This window comes from Apis mellifera, linkage group LG12, assembly GCF_003254395.2.
Source record: "Apis mellifera strain DH4 linkage group LG12, Amel_HAv3.1, whole genome shotgun sequence".
NCBI lineage: Eukaryota > Metazoa > Arthropoda > Insecta > Hymenoptera > Apidae > Apis > Apis mellifera.
The window spans coordinates 4,772,535-4,789,450 of NC_037649.1; the positions used below are offsets into that span (position 1 = coordinate 4,772,535).

The window sequence follows — 16,916 nt, forward strand, 5'->3', positions numbered from 1 at the left end:
ATTAACGTGCCGCGCATCTGCGATTGGATCTCCGTCAAACGGCGATAAATTAAGTTAATTAGCTCGTTACACGTATCACCCGGTGGCTTTGGCCACGGTTTGACGAATGTGACGCTCGTTAATCGCCCGATCCGGGACTCGTTCGCTCGGTTTCCTTCCACCGCCGTTCCCGCCTTTCGTCGTTCTCAAGATTCTCGAGAACTTTTTCAACCGTTCACCATGTTTCTCATCACGTTGATCGACGCAACGCCTGTTCGGATCTTATTTTCGTTTGCCGAGTAATTTTAACAAGTGAGAAATTGAAATGAGAGATGAGGGTTTGTTTGAATTTTTTCGCGTGGTAATTAAGGAAAGATGTAAGAGTAATTCGATTATTTGAGATCAATAATTTGGAATATTTTAATATCCAATGAATCATTATTTGTTACGAATTTATGTATTTTGTATTTAAAAGATAAATTCTACGTTACGTGATATATAAGCGCTGTTGCAAAAATGGGTAATTTATTACAGATTTTGGATTAAGTTTGGAATAAAAATACTGGTTTCTTTTCACATTTTTTATTACTAAAGGAACAATAAATCGATCAATCGCGCGCTTTATCGTTTTACCGGCAACAAAAATTAATTATTTCGTAATAAAGATTTATCAAGAGATCGAAAACTTATCGATCAATTAAATTAAATTAAACAAGTTCTTTTATCATTTATTTATTTAACAATAAATAAATCGAGATAAAAAACTTATCAGCTCAATAATTATTAATTATTATCAAGTAATAAATAAATATATTTTTCATTTCTATTCCTTTCTTTAATACTATATAATCAATAATTTTAGTCAATAATTTTACAAGCAATTTTCCTTTAATTTTTTCAACACTATCATAAATAAATATATATATATATATATACTTCTCTCGTTGCAAACCTTTTTTAATTGACAATATATCGAATTCAAAAAAAAAAAAAAAAAAAAAAGAAACAAGAATTTCATTCCACCTAATATAAACACTTTATATTACCGGTGATGTCACCAGTAGATACGAGTTTATCTTATATTGTTCACTTGTATTGTCATAAGATTATATCGTTGCAATGGAAATTTAATTCGATAATATGTTTTCACGAATATGCAACGTGTTAATATAACACGTTAATTTCGGAAAAAATTGTGTCGAATCTCTCGAAAATTAACTGGAATCGGAAGTGTCAAAAATTTCGAGCGTATATAATAATCCATTTTTCGGTGGAATAATAACACGGAAAAGGAAATAGGGAAACAGTATCAATTCTCAGGAGGGGTTTGTCGTTTATTCAATTCCGATAAATTATAAAGCTTCATTACACTCATTGAATCCCGGTTTGCCAGGCGTCTCGATAATACCAAGCATATTAATATCGAAGTTACAGACAGCAATAGCAGTGATCCATGCACAGGAAAACGCGTACGACAGGCCGGGCATACCGTTGGTCGATCAATAAATGCTACCAGTACGTAGACCCTATTAATATTTCCTTTTATCCTTCCACACTGCTGTAATATGCATAATAATAATATGTTGGATACCAGCGATAATAATTAACCGCGTGACAAAGCGTTTACGCGTTACAACGAACGTGTGCTTCAACATCATACACCCCCCCTCGCCCACCCCTTTTGATCCGACACGTGGCCCTCGAAAATGGAGATGGAGGAAAGTGACCGAAGCCACCGATTGATTTTTCTTCTATAACTCTCTGAATATTATGAAAAACGTTCAGATTAATTTTTCATAAGGCTTTTTCATCTTGTTGGTTGAAAACCTTGCCAAAATTTGTGTAAAAGGAAAAATTATTATTTTTTAAATTTACAAAGAAGCAATGGAATATTTTAAATCATTTATCTCTTGCAAAAATATAAATGTTTCTCTTTTATGAGCAAATATTTGATCTAGAAGAAAACAGAAAATGATTAAAGGATGATATTATTTATATTTATAAATTAGAAATAAGAATATTTAATAATTTATGAGTCGAGTTTGTCAGTTTTTAAATCATTATTCTGAAATGTTTATTTTGTTTTCTATTTACAAGCACTTATTTAAAAAAATTAGATCTAAGATATGACATAAGAGGAAAATTTCTTTGATCTGCTATAAGCAGATTGTATGTGATATGGTCATTTTTTTCACAACGACTATAAGATAATTATCCAATATATTCAATGCGGTATTTAATTTCATAGCATTTCTCTTTGTTCAATCCGTTTCAAACATTATGAATATGCCATGAAGAATGGGCGCATATAGATTCAATTTTTTCAATAAAAAATAAAAAAAAGAATAACCAAGTTTTTCTCAATTTTATTTATTCAGATAAATATAAAAATACTTCAAATAATTTAACTTTTATTAAAAAACAAGAATGATTCATACAATAAGAAACTTTTGGCAATGAATTTTGAATGAAAATATTTTCTTGCCAAAAAAATGTGATAACTTCACTGCCTCATACTTGATATTCTTAATCTCAAGTTCAAATACTTGTAAATCCAAACAATAGAAGAATATAAGAATCTTATTTTAACCTATATTATACCATTTTGATTCGACAACAAGAGATACTCAAAATTTGATTCTAAACAAAAATTCTGCAAGAAGCGCAGAATCTGAACGATTTCAGAAGCATAATACACGTGTACAAAAGAAAAGTTTAAATTATCTCGTTATTTAACACTTAAAATAATATACGACATTCATTATATCCTCTTCACTCGAGAAGAAAGAATACGCGTGTATTTCGGCCAATGAAGAAAATACAGAAAGACTCATTGGAATATCACGTGTGCCTGGTTCGTATCACGCGCTTTCTCAACTCGAGAGCCTTTTTTTTTTTTTTTTCCTCCCCCCTTCTTTTTCTTCTCCTCCTGTCCCCGTTGGCCGGTTGCTCGGTCGATTGTACCACCAGCCATAGGAGAAACGGAGCCCTTTTCATCCCCCTGCCCGCCCAACTTGGAAATTGTTCTCGACTCGATCCAGCCCAGGTTCTTGTCGGCACTCAAACTAATAAGCTCTCCGGATTAATTAAAATTTTGTCCGATGTTGCTGGCCGAACCGTGAGTTTTCCACGTATAAACAGGAAACGTAGGCCCTCCCTTGTTCCCTTCTTCTTCTTTTTCTTCTTCTTCTTCTCTCTTTTCTTCCCTTTTTCCCTCTCTCTCTCTCTCTCTTTTTCTCTCTCTTCCGCTTCGTTTTTTTTTTGCTTTAGTTTTTTTTAATTCGTCGATTCCAACTAATTACGAGGCGAACAGGTATACAAGAGGGGGGAGGAAGGGGGGTCACGTAGCTCTCGTTGCGCCAGCGTGGTTGTATCACGAACTCGACGTTTCGATGGCTGCTTCTCGCGAGCTCCCCCTCTTTCTCTCTCTCTCTCTCTCTCTCTTTTTCACTCCCTTTCTCTCTTCTCATTTGCTTTTTTTCTTCTCGTTTCCTTTTTCACGAATAATCCCCTCCTCTCTCTTGCGCGACTCGACTCTCTCTCTCTCTCGTCGTTAATTGCCATTCGAGCACTAATTACTCATTAACGACGAAGAGAATCGTAGGAATCGGGGGAGATTTATGGATACACGGGATAATTTCATAGGCGGGCACACATAGGGAGCATGGGAGGTCGTTGGTGTGGGTGCTCGTAGGTGTGCGCGCGCGTTCACGAGAGAGCCCCGTTATCGAGGTGAAAGGATCTTTTATTTAGTAATAGAAGTTCGAAGTGGAATGGGTTTGAAGATAAACATCGTTACGTGCTCTCGTGGCTGTGGCAGATAATTATTAACCATTAAGCGGACCGGCGTAGAAGGTCGTACCCCATTTTCCAGATCCCGTGCTTTATACTGTTCGTGAGATTATATCTTTAATATCATTCGAATCTATTCCTATTATAGTTGGCTCCTTTTTTTCTTCTTCTTCTTCTTCTTCTTCTTTTTTTATATATATCTGTGTTTTGTTTGGAATGGAAGGATGAATTTCAAAGGAATAAGAAACGTTTTTTGTGAATGATTCGATAAGCTGTGATTAGACGCCATCTTTGCTTCAGATGAGATCTTGAAAGTAGATGTTATTCTTCGAGAAAGAGAGAGAGAGAGAGAAAGAGAGGATAAGATAACGAGATATCTGAAGTTTTCTTTTTTTATTATTCTGATTCGTTTGAAGCTTTTGAATGTCTGAAAGGGAAGTAGATTAGAGCTAGGAATGTAAGTTGCATAACTAGGGTGATGGATTGTAGAACGAAACAAATTTATTGTGCATGATAGGTTTATATATTCAACTTTTGCAAATATTAAAATTATATCATGTAGCGTGTCTATGTAATTTTTTAATTATAGTAGATAAATTTCATCGTTAAAAAAATCAATGAAAAATCAATCGATGAAATTTGGTAAAATAAATAGGGGGAATATTTTTCAGCAGGAATAGTTACACATTTTTATAGCTTCTAATTTATTTGACTGGTTGAAAACAATGCCGAATTGTTTCATCTGAATTGATCGCTAAACTGGACTAGTTTGTGAACATAAAATATCACCCTCGTAAAATGAACAGCGACATGCCACCCATTTTGGCATTGTTTGTTTTATTGGAATCAAAAATCGACATAACTTTTCTACTAACTGCGAATAATCAATATATTTTTTCTTTTGTTACTGATGGAGAGGAGAGAAATTTATAAAATTCTTTTAAATGAATTTAAGATACTTAGATGTTAAGAAATTTTTTTTTTTAAATATTGATCATATATTTTTACAAAAATACAGTGAGAAGAATCTTTTATAACATAGAAAATAAGTTGTTTTTTATTTTTTATTATATTATCTTTCTTAATTTAAGTATCTTAGTATTTTTTATTTATTTACATATATTATTTTTCAAATTCATTCCTTTATTCTCACAATTTGATTTTTCTAATTAAATCATTTCTAATAGAATCTAGCCAATCTAATTTAATCTTGTTAGATTCTTGTCAAATCTGGAACAATTTGAATTCGCGAATTTTATTTCACACTTGATACCATATCACTGGATTTATCCTTAATTAACTAATTTACGATATACGAGTGATTCGTAGTTGCGTAAAAATCTTCCAAGTTTGATTCACCAACAATTCTTCTTCGTATCTACATCGAGTAAATCTAAAAATAATCCAGTTATTTATTTATCCTGACAAGGATAGCACAAAGAGGATAATTAAAACCGCACGAAAGATATTTTAAAGTAAGGCAATTTACATACATGCACGACGTTTATAAAAAAAAAAAAAACTATTATCTCTTCTCAACCTGCACACAGCCATAAATTCTCGCGAGTGACGACAAATTGCCATGATTGACTCCACTTCCATCCAAACGGAGCGATGCGATCGTCATCGTGGGCTTCCCATCCCACAAAGACGTCCCCATGTCCCCCCTCTCCAATTTTCCACGGACCCTCGAATAACACTTCAATTCAGGATAATATCGCAGCTGTCGTTGGTAATGCGTTATTATTTCCTGTTTCGTAAACGAACGCCGCAGGACGTTCAATTGCACCCTCGACGTTGTGCACGCACGTCGGTTGGTTACCTTCCTCGTTCCTTCGACTTTCCTCCCCTCAATTTCCTCATCAACTTCCCTTTTTTTTCCTTTTTATATTCATAATTTAAAACTTTGTGACATTTACAAGTACAAAAAAAAAGGAGAACGCCAATTTTTTTCATTAAAGACTTACGCAAAAAGTATATTATTTGATAGAAATCAAAACGCATTTCTTTTTTGTAAGATCTTAAATTGAAATCATTTGATTATTATGAGAATTATAATGATTTGTTTTATTAAAAATATAAAGTAGATTATATTTGAATCGTTGAATTGACTTTCCTTTAACCTATCATTAATGATCATTACATATCGTTTTTATTTGTATTTCCAAACCAGATTATATCTTAAAATAAGCATATTTCTTTAGATCACTACACTTTATCTGCAAAAGATAGTAGAAAATTTTAACACATTCCCTCTTCTGCCAGGAATATTTCAATCTTCGGCGATCTTGGAATTCCAAGAACAAAGTTGAAAACCCCAAAACATCACGGAAGCAATTTTGCAATTTCGATTTTAGAATCGAATTAATCAACGACCTAGAAAATCCCTCTTCACAAATTTTCGTAAAAACGCGCATCTCCTTACCATGTTTAACCATGTTCAAAACACATTTTGACTAAGCTCTCTCTCTCTCTTTCTCCCGAAATTCGATCACCGCTTCGCGATGTCCTCGCATACTTATTCGCGCGCAAATCGTAAGCTGAGAACCGACAAATGTTGTAAGCCCGAGGCACGAGGCGATCCAGGAGCAACGTCATGCCGGATTGCATCTGCTGAAAAGAGTTTTATTATTCCCGCGTACGGGCAGATGCGTGGCGGAGGGGAAAGGGAGAATGGGGGAGAGAGAGAGAGAGGGAGAGAGGGAGGGGAGGAGTGTGGAATTGTATTAAGCGACACGGAGGAAGGGGAGGGTGAGAGTGGAGGGATGCAAAGGCGGGGAATGCAGGAAAAGAGAAACATTGATTAGAAGGGGTGGCTGTGGAGAAAGGAGGAAGCGCCTCGGCTCTTTAAGGACTTCGGCTCTTTGTCGTCTCGCTGGGCAAATTAATACGATGAAGGCACGTTAAGGATCCTGTTCTCTTCGTCATCCGGCAATAAAGTTTCGGCGGATTCCTTTTCTCTCTTTCTTTCTTTCTTTTTTTCTCTCTCTCTTTTTTTTCTTTATTCCTTTTTCTCTTTTCACGTGAAGGGTGATCACGTGAGTTCGTCGTTAGAGGGATTTACAATTAGCGTGTCATTGCGCGATGCGATGCAATTAGGATGTTGCCGGCTGGTCGTTATAATTGGGGGAGGGTGCGGCAGTAGTTAGTCTCGATTGAACTTGGGTAACGTGATCTGGATGACTTAGTTCTTTGAGGGAAAAAGAAGAAGAAGAGAGAGAAAAAAAAAGAAGAGGGAAGTAATTGACTCGATGGCGCGATATTATGAGTCGATGATATATGCGTGGTTTTGTACTCGTGTCGTTTTTTTGATTTAAAAGAGAATAGGGAAGATAATGGAGGAACTAATATTTGTTGTATATAAATATATATATTTGGACAGAATTTATTATTATATTGGTTATATTGGTGATTTTTTAAAGATATATTATATTTTATTGCGACAATTGTTTTTTGATATAATAACGAAATTAGTACTATATAGAGACAATTAAAATTTGTTGTAAAATGAATAATGCAATAAAATAGGTGTTAATCGTTCATTCATGCGCCAAGATTAAATTTGAAACAAAACGAGAAGCTTAAAAAACTGTATTTATTATGGATCCATTGTAATTGCCCAGAACGAAATAACGTGATTGTGAAAATAAAATAAAATAAATTTTCTCGTTATATTCGATTATTGCATTAAATCTTGTTTATTAACAGTTTTACAATGTATAAATATATGTATAAACTTTCCTACATTTCATACATTATAAAATTTCTTAAATCAAAAACAAAAAAGAATTATTGTATATGTATTCCTATCTCCTCTATAAAATTCAATTTCTATAACAAAGAGATTAAAAATAATACAAGAATAAAATAGAAGGAAAAATCAGTTTAAATCTCTCGTTTCTAATAAATTCGAAAATTTTCGTTCAAAATGGAATATCTTGCAGGGGTTGCGGTTAAGAAATTAAATTGGTTACGAACTACGGTGACTAGGCCGTGATAAATCCTGAAAAAAATATGTGTTTGACAGATATTACTCGTCTTACCCTCGCCACGTCCTCGTTTTCACAATCAGACCCCTCAGCCTGGCCTCTCTCTCTCGATTCCTTCTCTTCCATCCCCCATTGTATTTTTGGTTTTCAATCCCCTGTTCCAGTTTCTTTCCGTAAAATTACCATATCTCCGAGTAACAGCTGCCACAGTCATCCTCAGCATCTGATAAACTGATACCAGTGACGCACTGCCAACGTCCGAGGGGGTGTGCAACCCCTGGCCCTCCTTCAAAAGATTCTTCGAAACATCTTGAAGTGCATAGTTGGACGATTTTGCACGTGGTCGGTTTTGCGTGCGCAGTTTCGAGGGTTGTTTGGTTATAAATTGGAATTTATGGACGGATTTTCCGGGTCCAACGTTGGCCGCCACCGTCATTAGGTTTGTAAATTACCGACACTTGAAACACCGTTTCCGGCCTGCGAAGCGCTTTATTGCCCCCTGTACCAGCTCTCTTTATCTTTTGTCATGTTTCCATTTTTTTCTTTCCCTCTGTTTGACGATCGCCAATTGACAAGGTCGTTGAGAAATAGCTGTAAATGGGGTGGAGGGGGAAGGGTAATCCTTAAGAGAATTTCTCTTCCGCCAGATGTTCCTTGCTTTTCAAACGTCACACTGACAATCAATCAAGATTTGGAAAATTTTACCGTTCAAAACTTATAATTAAAATCGTTTAAGACACGTAATTTATTGATATATCTCATATGTCTCTATATTTGATCTTTCCTTATGAATCTAACGTTAAAATATATTATTCAATGCAATTATTTTTATTAATACCCTTGAATCTTTCCTTACCATATTCAAATTTTCAATAATATTCTCAATTTCCAGGTAAAGAATTATTTTACAAAAATCTTAAAGGAATCTACTTTTACTTAATAATTAATATCTACAATAATATCATCGATATTAATAAATACCGAAATATTTTAGATCTAAACGAACGATATCTAATCAATAAAACATCAACGAATTCGATAATAAACAATAATTAAAAATTAAAAATTATCATACGTGAATATCTCGCGCATAACCTATATAACTAGGAAGAAAAGGGGGAGGGAAACTGCGCGAGAGGGGGGTGGAGCCGTCCGGAAACGTAACAAGACCCTCGTATTTCATCACGGCGAGGAGGGATTGGCCGTTGGAAATTTCGTCGAATTACGCAGCGAAACGCGGCCCGAGCCAATAACCGAATCATAATCCCTTAGTTTTACACGGGAACGCGGCACGCCGGTCCCCGCGTAGAGGGGAGGAGGGGAGGCTTTGGCGCGGAGAGGGGAAACTTTACTGCGCAAATTAAGGCGAAGTGGCAGTCAGTAATTTTATGTGCCCATCTCAGCCACTGATATTGAATTTCCTTAGTCGCTTAATCCAAATCCTCGAGCGGGGAGAGGGAAGCGAGAGAAAGGGAGGGGAGAGAGGTGGAGGGGCGCGTGGGCGAGAAACCCTTCGTAACCGGCGGCAGCGATCTCGCGAAATTGAAATCATTACTTTACGGGCGCACCGGCAAAATTGGCTACACACCCGGTGGATCACGATGGAATTTCTAAAAAGCGGGCAACCCTTATCGTCCCTAATCAGTTGACGGAGAAACTTGGTGATGAATGGATCGATCTTGGCGCTCAATCTTTCCTCGAGATTTTTTTTCGCGATGTGTGGGATGGTTAATTTGAGAGGATTGTTTGAAATTTGATGAATTTTTCGTTGTTGACATTTTTATTATTATTGTATCAATCCTTCGTCTTTGTTATGTCTATATTACTGTATTAATTTTGTATTTTCTATTATATTATTCTGGAAAAATATGTCGAATGAATTAATATAATATAAGAATTTTCATAAATTGCGTGTGCGACGATAATCGCTTGAGAGATTAAATTACTTCTGAAATATTCGTTTAATATTACAATTTAATGTTATTATTTTATTTTAGCTCTATATATAGTATATTATATAGCAACAAGATTCATTTTAATTATCTTGTATTTATAAGTTAATATAACGTAACGTTATATTTCATTTTTTTCTTCATATCATTATATTGCAATATATCGTTCTAAGTTTTGAAAGAATTGAGTATTAACTTAGGCAATTAATTTCAGAATCACTTAATCTTTAAAACAGTTGGATCGTATGAAAAGAAATTTATAATGAAAAAAGATGTATAATATAAAAAAGATTATATTTAACGAATAAAACGATGCAACTGTACGTTAAATTTATCTCAAATCGTTAAAGGTAGCAGAAAAATTAAAATTATAAAATAAAACATAGTAGTACAATTTTTCAATACTTCTCAATCATAATAAAATCTTTAAAAACATTTCCAACATTAATACTTCGAAAAATTCTTACATGCAAAAAAAAAAAAAAAGCTTCATGTACAATATTCGAATATATTACAATTATTCCAGCATCAAATCAAGAAATCGCTCGACACGAGCGATCAAACACGCTATAATCCCGAATTCTCATAACGCCAATCCATTTATCCAAGAACAAAGCGAGCCGTTTCGTCCCCAGCTTGAAACCCGAATCGGCCATTTTCCGGGTCGATTCTTTCCAACGCGATCTCGAAGCCCCGCGGTGCGCGGGACAGTGTACGCGGAAACCGCAACGCGTGAAACGCGATTCCATCGGCGGGCCAAGTAAGCCGACATTTCGATAATCAGCGGCCACGTGTTGCGCCGCGCGGCGCGGCGCGTTGACTTGCTATAATTACTTTGGCCGAACGGTTAACACTCGGCGGCCGGCGCCGATGCGAGCTGGATCGTGGTGCATCGCGCGCATACACGCCGCGGGATAATTTATCGCGAGCCCGATGCCCCGTTCCACGAGGATATTATCCCTCTATGGGAAGGGAACGAGTGTTGTTGCTGGGCTAGTGATGGGATCAACCGAGTCGCGTTGTAATAGTTGATCTGATAAGTTGAGTAGAGAAAGAGGAGACGGTTCACGTTGGTGGTGCACGATTTATTAACTGTTGAACGATGATGTTGAAGAATGAAGAGGAAATGGAACGAATATCGTTGAACGATAGTGATGGGATTAAGCGTATCGCGAGTGTGATTGATTCGATGAGTCGAGTTAGGGAAGAGAAGGAAACTTCTCGTGTGGTATATTTATTGGCTGTTAAAGGTCGATGTTTGAGGGAAAGGAACGAATGTTTTTGAACAATAGTGATGGGATTAAGCAAGTATAATTTGATGAATCGAATGGAGGAAAGAGAAAGAAATTGTCTTGTAAAATTATTTATTGAATTGAATTGCTCTTCTTTCTAATTTTGCATTAAAATGTTTAATTAATAATAATTTAAAATTGGACGCTTATCTCTTAATTAGCTTTCTGTTCATTGAAATATATTGTATCATTTTGAACAATTGTTCGAGTTATGATATACTAAAAATAAATATTACAAAATTTCCATTTCGTTTACTTTCTTCCTTCTCTTTCCACGATTCAGAGAAACAAACATACATACACTTATGACAATTCTCTAATCCTATGACAATTGTCCATTTATAAAAATTCCAAAACAATTTCGAACAAATATCCATATCTCGATCTCTCTCTTATATAGAAAATTACATGATTCTCATCACAAGGATTAAACTCTGCTCGAGAAGCGTCACAGCCATCGCTAATGAGTGTGTGAGAAAAGGAAAAGGAAGAGGAGAGTACCCCTGATGCGCTCGATCGTCGTTGAAACGAAACGGAACTAAATGAGTCGGAGAAAGAAAGGCGGAAACGAGCGGTGGAGTGTATCTGAAAGAAAGGAAGAGAGAGAGAGAGAGAAGAGAGATGGGAGAGAGGGACAGAGGGTAAACGTTGTTGCAGTTTGCCCGCGGGGGCACGAGGCAATTACAAAATTGCAAAAATTAACCATAAAACTTGGCCGGCATGGTGCGCGCTACCATAAAACTAGCCGGACGACCGGCCAATCGGCGCATATTTTTGGCGTTTACGACCAATCACGTGGCCGCTGAGAACGCCGTGGATGCCCTTTCCCTCCCCTTCAGAGAGCTCTTCACCGCGCAAATATTCCTCGAGCGGGAAAGAAAATTGCACGGCCGATTTCTGCAACGCCGATCGAAACAACGCTGTAAAACTGATAACTCCCTGCGCCAACCATCCCCCTTTGGTCCATTTTTTCCACCGATGATTCTTCGCCCTTTGTCCAAACCGTTTTGGGTAAAACATTCCAAGCGTGCTGAAACCACGTTCCCTCTTTTTTTTTCTTCTTTTTGGAATTTATATATTCTTTAGATTCTTTTTTTTTTTTTTTAAGAGTGTTAAGTTTTCTTCGTTTTAATTTTTTAAACGGGGATTTTGTGTGGCGAGAGAGGAAATACATTGATAACAATCTCGAGGAAATTGAAAAGAGATGTATTTTTATATAGCATATTAATGAAGCTAATATAAAATTTAATAGTAAGATAAAAATGTTTTCTTAAATGGAATGAGAAAAGGTAGATTTGCGTTTTTATATTTTCATTGCTTTTCGTTTCTTTAGATATATGTATTTTGCAAAGTATAGAATTTATTACGTGGAATAATTCAAAAGTTATCAAAAATGGATATGTTACAATTTAATCTATAATATTTAAACAATTTATATTGTTTGTTAATTTAAATCTTATCTAATTTCTCGTAACATTCTTTGTTGTCGAAACACGGACAGTTGATACATATTTATAAAATTATAAACTGGTCCACATTTATTCGAGTTCAATTCGCAATAATTTCGTTTTAAAATGGCCCCGATAAGAAATCTGTGATACAGCCCCCTCTAAATTGGACCGGTTTGAATTGGCCAACCCCAATTGGATCAATTTTGAGGACGCGACTCGAATTACGCATAACGTCGCTTTATGACGCTCGTAAAACTGTTTTCAAAAATGTCGCCTCCGCCTGTATCGATTTGCTTAACCATGTCCAATCCCAAGCAAAAAAAAAAAAAAAAAAAAAAGAAAAAAGAGTAAAAAGGAAAAACACTGTTAATAATAAAATAGTAAAATGGAATGATATTCAGAAATTATCCAATTATCATTTGCCCAATTATGACGATAAAAGTTTGCGTAAAACGTTGCTTGTTAATAATTTTATTATAATTGGGACGAAAGCAATAAAGGAACGTGGCAAAACTTTTTTTTTTATCCACGATTTCTAAAATTGCCGTTTACAATCACATTTAAACTGTTATGAATTTGAATTTGACTAAGATTTTTTCTCACAATCCATTCAAGAATCATTTCACTGGTTTTTATAAATTTTTGTTCAATAATTTAGCTTTAATTCATTTTATTTATTTTCGAGGGATAAAAATTTTGAATCGATAAATTAAAAAAAGGTGAAATATAATAAATGATAATATAATAAAAATAAATAAAGTACAAAAATATATTTAAAAATACCAACCTAAAATCAAAAAATCGAAACTTCGAATAAATAAAATAATCTCTAACAACTTTTATTGTCTCTTTCTCAATGCTTGGAAGGAAAGATTATTTAAATTTTCAAACATAAGAAGTCATATTTCTTCCATTATCCAAAACACGATGCAAACACAATTTTAATTTCCTCATTCCACCCTACTCTACATCGATCAAAACCGTAACGAACTAGCAAAACCATCTCTAAATTTAACCCAGTTAGGGGTTACACTCATTTCACAAACCTTCTAATACACACACATACACATACACACATACTAAATCACCGCGTTAGAACACACACATCCCTCAAAAGGGCGTAAACAGAATAGGACGAGGCTAATCGCGAGGCCCGTCGTCGTTTAAATTGATCGGCATCCTTTACACGTACGTTCCTTCCTTCCTTCCTCCCTCTCTCCTTCCCTCCCTCCCTCCTTTCCTTCGGGATAAAAGGAGAGATCGGGTTGGAGGAGGGGAGGAAAGAAAAAAAAAAGAAAAAGAGCATCCGTCCACGAATTGATCCGGCATTCCGTTTCGAACGCACAATACCGCGATACAATCGTGGCGAGCAGCTTTCCCTCTCCCCCCCGGCCCCTGCACACGGGCCACACACAATAAATTTATGCCACCATTCAGAGTGGAGCCCTGCTACTTTACTTACCCCGCCATTCTCCCCCTTCGCGCACGCGCGCGCAAACACGCGCGTCACAATAAGTCCGCGGCCTGTTTAATAGAATAATTAAGGGCCCTCGTGCGGCAGCTGATGCCCCGTTTCCGCGCGTGGACGTGCATTGTTGATATAGGGGGTGCGCGCATTCCCGCGGACAATGGGGGGAGAATCGAGCATTGATCCGATCAACATGCGAGAAAAAAAGGAAAAAATGGCAGGAAGAATCAGCGAGTTGAGTTAAGGTCAAATAATAAGTATAAAGAGTTGATATTGTAATTTTTTGGGACAAACCTTTAGTTGGATCGATTCTTAGGGGAGGATATATATACAAAAGTTTAGGCTTGAGTTATGTTAAGTTGTAAGCAATTTAAGTTTGAAGTGAAGTTAGATGAAGTGAGATATGAGGCAGGGTATGGAGAGAGTTGGTGGGAGGGGGGAAGAGAGAGGGAGAGGATACATGCAATATTGTTTAAAATTTGTGTAATATTCGATACGAATTTATTTTCGCGAAGTCACACATCTATGTGACAATCTTGTCTCGCGTAATTGGCTGGGAAAATTAAATGAATACCCATTATATTAAACTTGTTTGTTCCTCGACGAATTTACATAATAAAGTTCTATCTATGAAAAATAAAACGCAGAAATTAAAACGAGTTTTTTGTAAATAATTGTTAACATTTTTATTCCGATTGAATATTAAGTAGGAGTATAAATATTTTGGTAAATAGAGAATTAATTATCTTTGGATAAAAAATACAAACGAAAACTTTTAAATTAAAGCCTGTCCATAATATCAAATTTAATATAAAGCCTTTTGAACGGATAGATTCGGGACGAAGGGGTCCCGAATAGTTAGGCTGTAAAACGTCCTCATCAGGGTGGGCACCGGTCCAAATGTTGGTTAAAAGTTTTCATGGTAAATACGAGGAATCGGGAACACGTTCGTTTGCATCCTTGACTTACTGGACCGCGATAATACAATCTAAATACAGGGTATTAACCGTGTGTCGCTAGATTTATCGAATTGGCCTGTCGCAAACACTCGTCTTACGGCTACGCCTTAGAAATACCTGTCTTACATAAATCATGTTGCGGAAAAATACATTTTTCCTATTCTTATATTATACAAGATCCAAAAGTAACCGGAATTTGAATGGAATTTGAATGGAAACCGTGCAATCAAGATTATCGTAAATCACTCTATAACAATTTAATTTGATTTATTTATATACATATATATTGACCTTTCCTTTTCTCCAATCCTTCTGATTGCAAATATATATTTGACAAAACTTATCACCTCTTTAGAAACAAGCATTAAGCATACGTAATAACTTGAACAGTTTTCAATTCCATTAAAGACAAAATAAATATATACAACCTCTCCTGTGTCCTGTGTAATTTCATCCAAACTCTGAATCCTTCCTTTCCTGTACTGCAAACCTGCAAATAAGAGCAGAAATACATTCTCAATTGATTATACCCCCCTTCTTTGTCTCGTTCCTATCTATCATTTTTCCAAAATAATGAACAGAAGAATCATCCTCGACATACGTTCAATCGCTTCCTTCCTTTTTAAAAAAAAAAAAAATTCACTTTTAAGCAGTGACCCACTCAAAACTGTGGTAATACGGTTTAAATACATACGACGCGTGAAGGCGTTGATATCGTGGCGGCGGTAAGGTGTAAAACCGCAGGATTCCAATGGAAACAGTTATTTGCGGTCACGAAGTGCTCCGTGACGTATCCCAACTCGCGCCTGCTTCGCTTGCTCGCCGACTGGCGCGCGTGCAAACTTGGCCGGTGTCACCCATACCTACTTACGGGATGCATTTATACTCGGACGTATACACGTTCAAAAGCAAGCATTTATATACACACTCACGTATATTCAAACGCGTACACAGACACCGTAGACACGTCCAGAAGCATATCCAGGCACCGCGTAACCGATGGTAGCTGTACACACCTTCCTTCCGTCCTTCCTTTCCCAGGAAGTGGAGTCAAGTGGACCCACCGCCACCGCCGGAAACTCCACTAATGACTAAACTTGCTAATTTCGACCAATTAGGCTCCCACCTACCCCCTCCATTTCCCATTTCGTCCTCCTCCTCCTCTCTGTCGCTTTCACCCTTACACCTCCTCCTATCTCTTTCCTTCTCGCGTCTATCTCTATCTCTATCTATCTCTCTTCGTCTCATCCCTGGCCAACTTGCAGCCTGTCTAATGCGCGCCGCATTTACCTTGACCGATAGACGCTCGCTCCTAATTTCGCGGCACATTGCGCACTGCGGACTGGCTGCGGATTAAAATATTTTCTTATTAAATATCGCGGAGGTTCTTTGCTCACGAGAGCCTTTCTACTTCTGTTTCATTGCGTGGCACGCAACGATCCCGATCGTTGGCACTGATACGGTGCAGAGTTTTAAGTCAATCCTTTCTCGGCGAGCCTCTTAACGAGCTTGGGAATATGCAACAGCTTTGGTATTCGAGTTTATTGAATTTTTTTTTTTTTGCTCTTTGAAGGGAAAATAGATACTTTGGATAAAAGTGATGAAAGCTTATCTTTTATTAGGTAGAAGGAATGAATCTGTATTGATTTTTTTATTTTATTGTTAAAGTGATTAGAAAGATTAGTGGATAAACAGATATTCGTAGAAGGTAATGGGATAATGGACCTTAAACGTTGATTTCAAATGAATTATAAACCTGTGCTTACGTGCGTATCCTGTACTTACAAATTGAAGTTTTACCTTTTTGCGACCGATGTTTGTTTCCTTTGCAATTTGCTTCGCGTGATTGTAGGCAAGTTGTCGGCTAATCGATGCATACTAGCTACTTTTAGAAACGAACTCGAGGTCTAAATGTTGAGACTGCTTTCTTTCAGTAAAAATTAATAATTTATTCAACAGATTTATTGAAATATTTTCAAGTTTTGTTTCACATAAAACGTTGTGAATATGTAAAATATCAGAGGTTGAATATTA

The 16,916-nt window shown here is 36.3% G+C and overlaps 1 protein-coding gene and 1 long non-coding RNA gene across 2 annotated transcripts in view; one reads left to right on the top strand and one right to left on the bottom strand.

Moving 5' to 3' along the window:
- Positions 1-16,916, top strand: part of LOC413125 (LIM/homeobox protein Lhx9) — a 196,111-nt gene that overhangs the window by 72,520 nt on the left and 106,675 nt on the right. The window lies entirely within an intron of this gene.
- Positions 13,826-16,805, bottom strand: LOC113219167. Its single transcript, XR_003305906.1, has 3 exons — positions 15,815-16,805; positions 15,577-15,745; positions 13,826-15,372 (listed from the first exon to the last, which is right to left on the bottom strand). It is a non-coding gene; the product is annotated as an uncharacterized LOC113219167 (long non-coding RNA).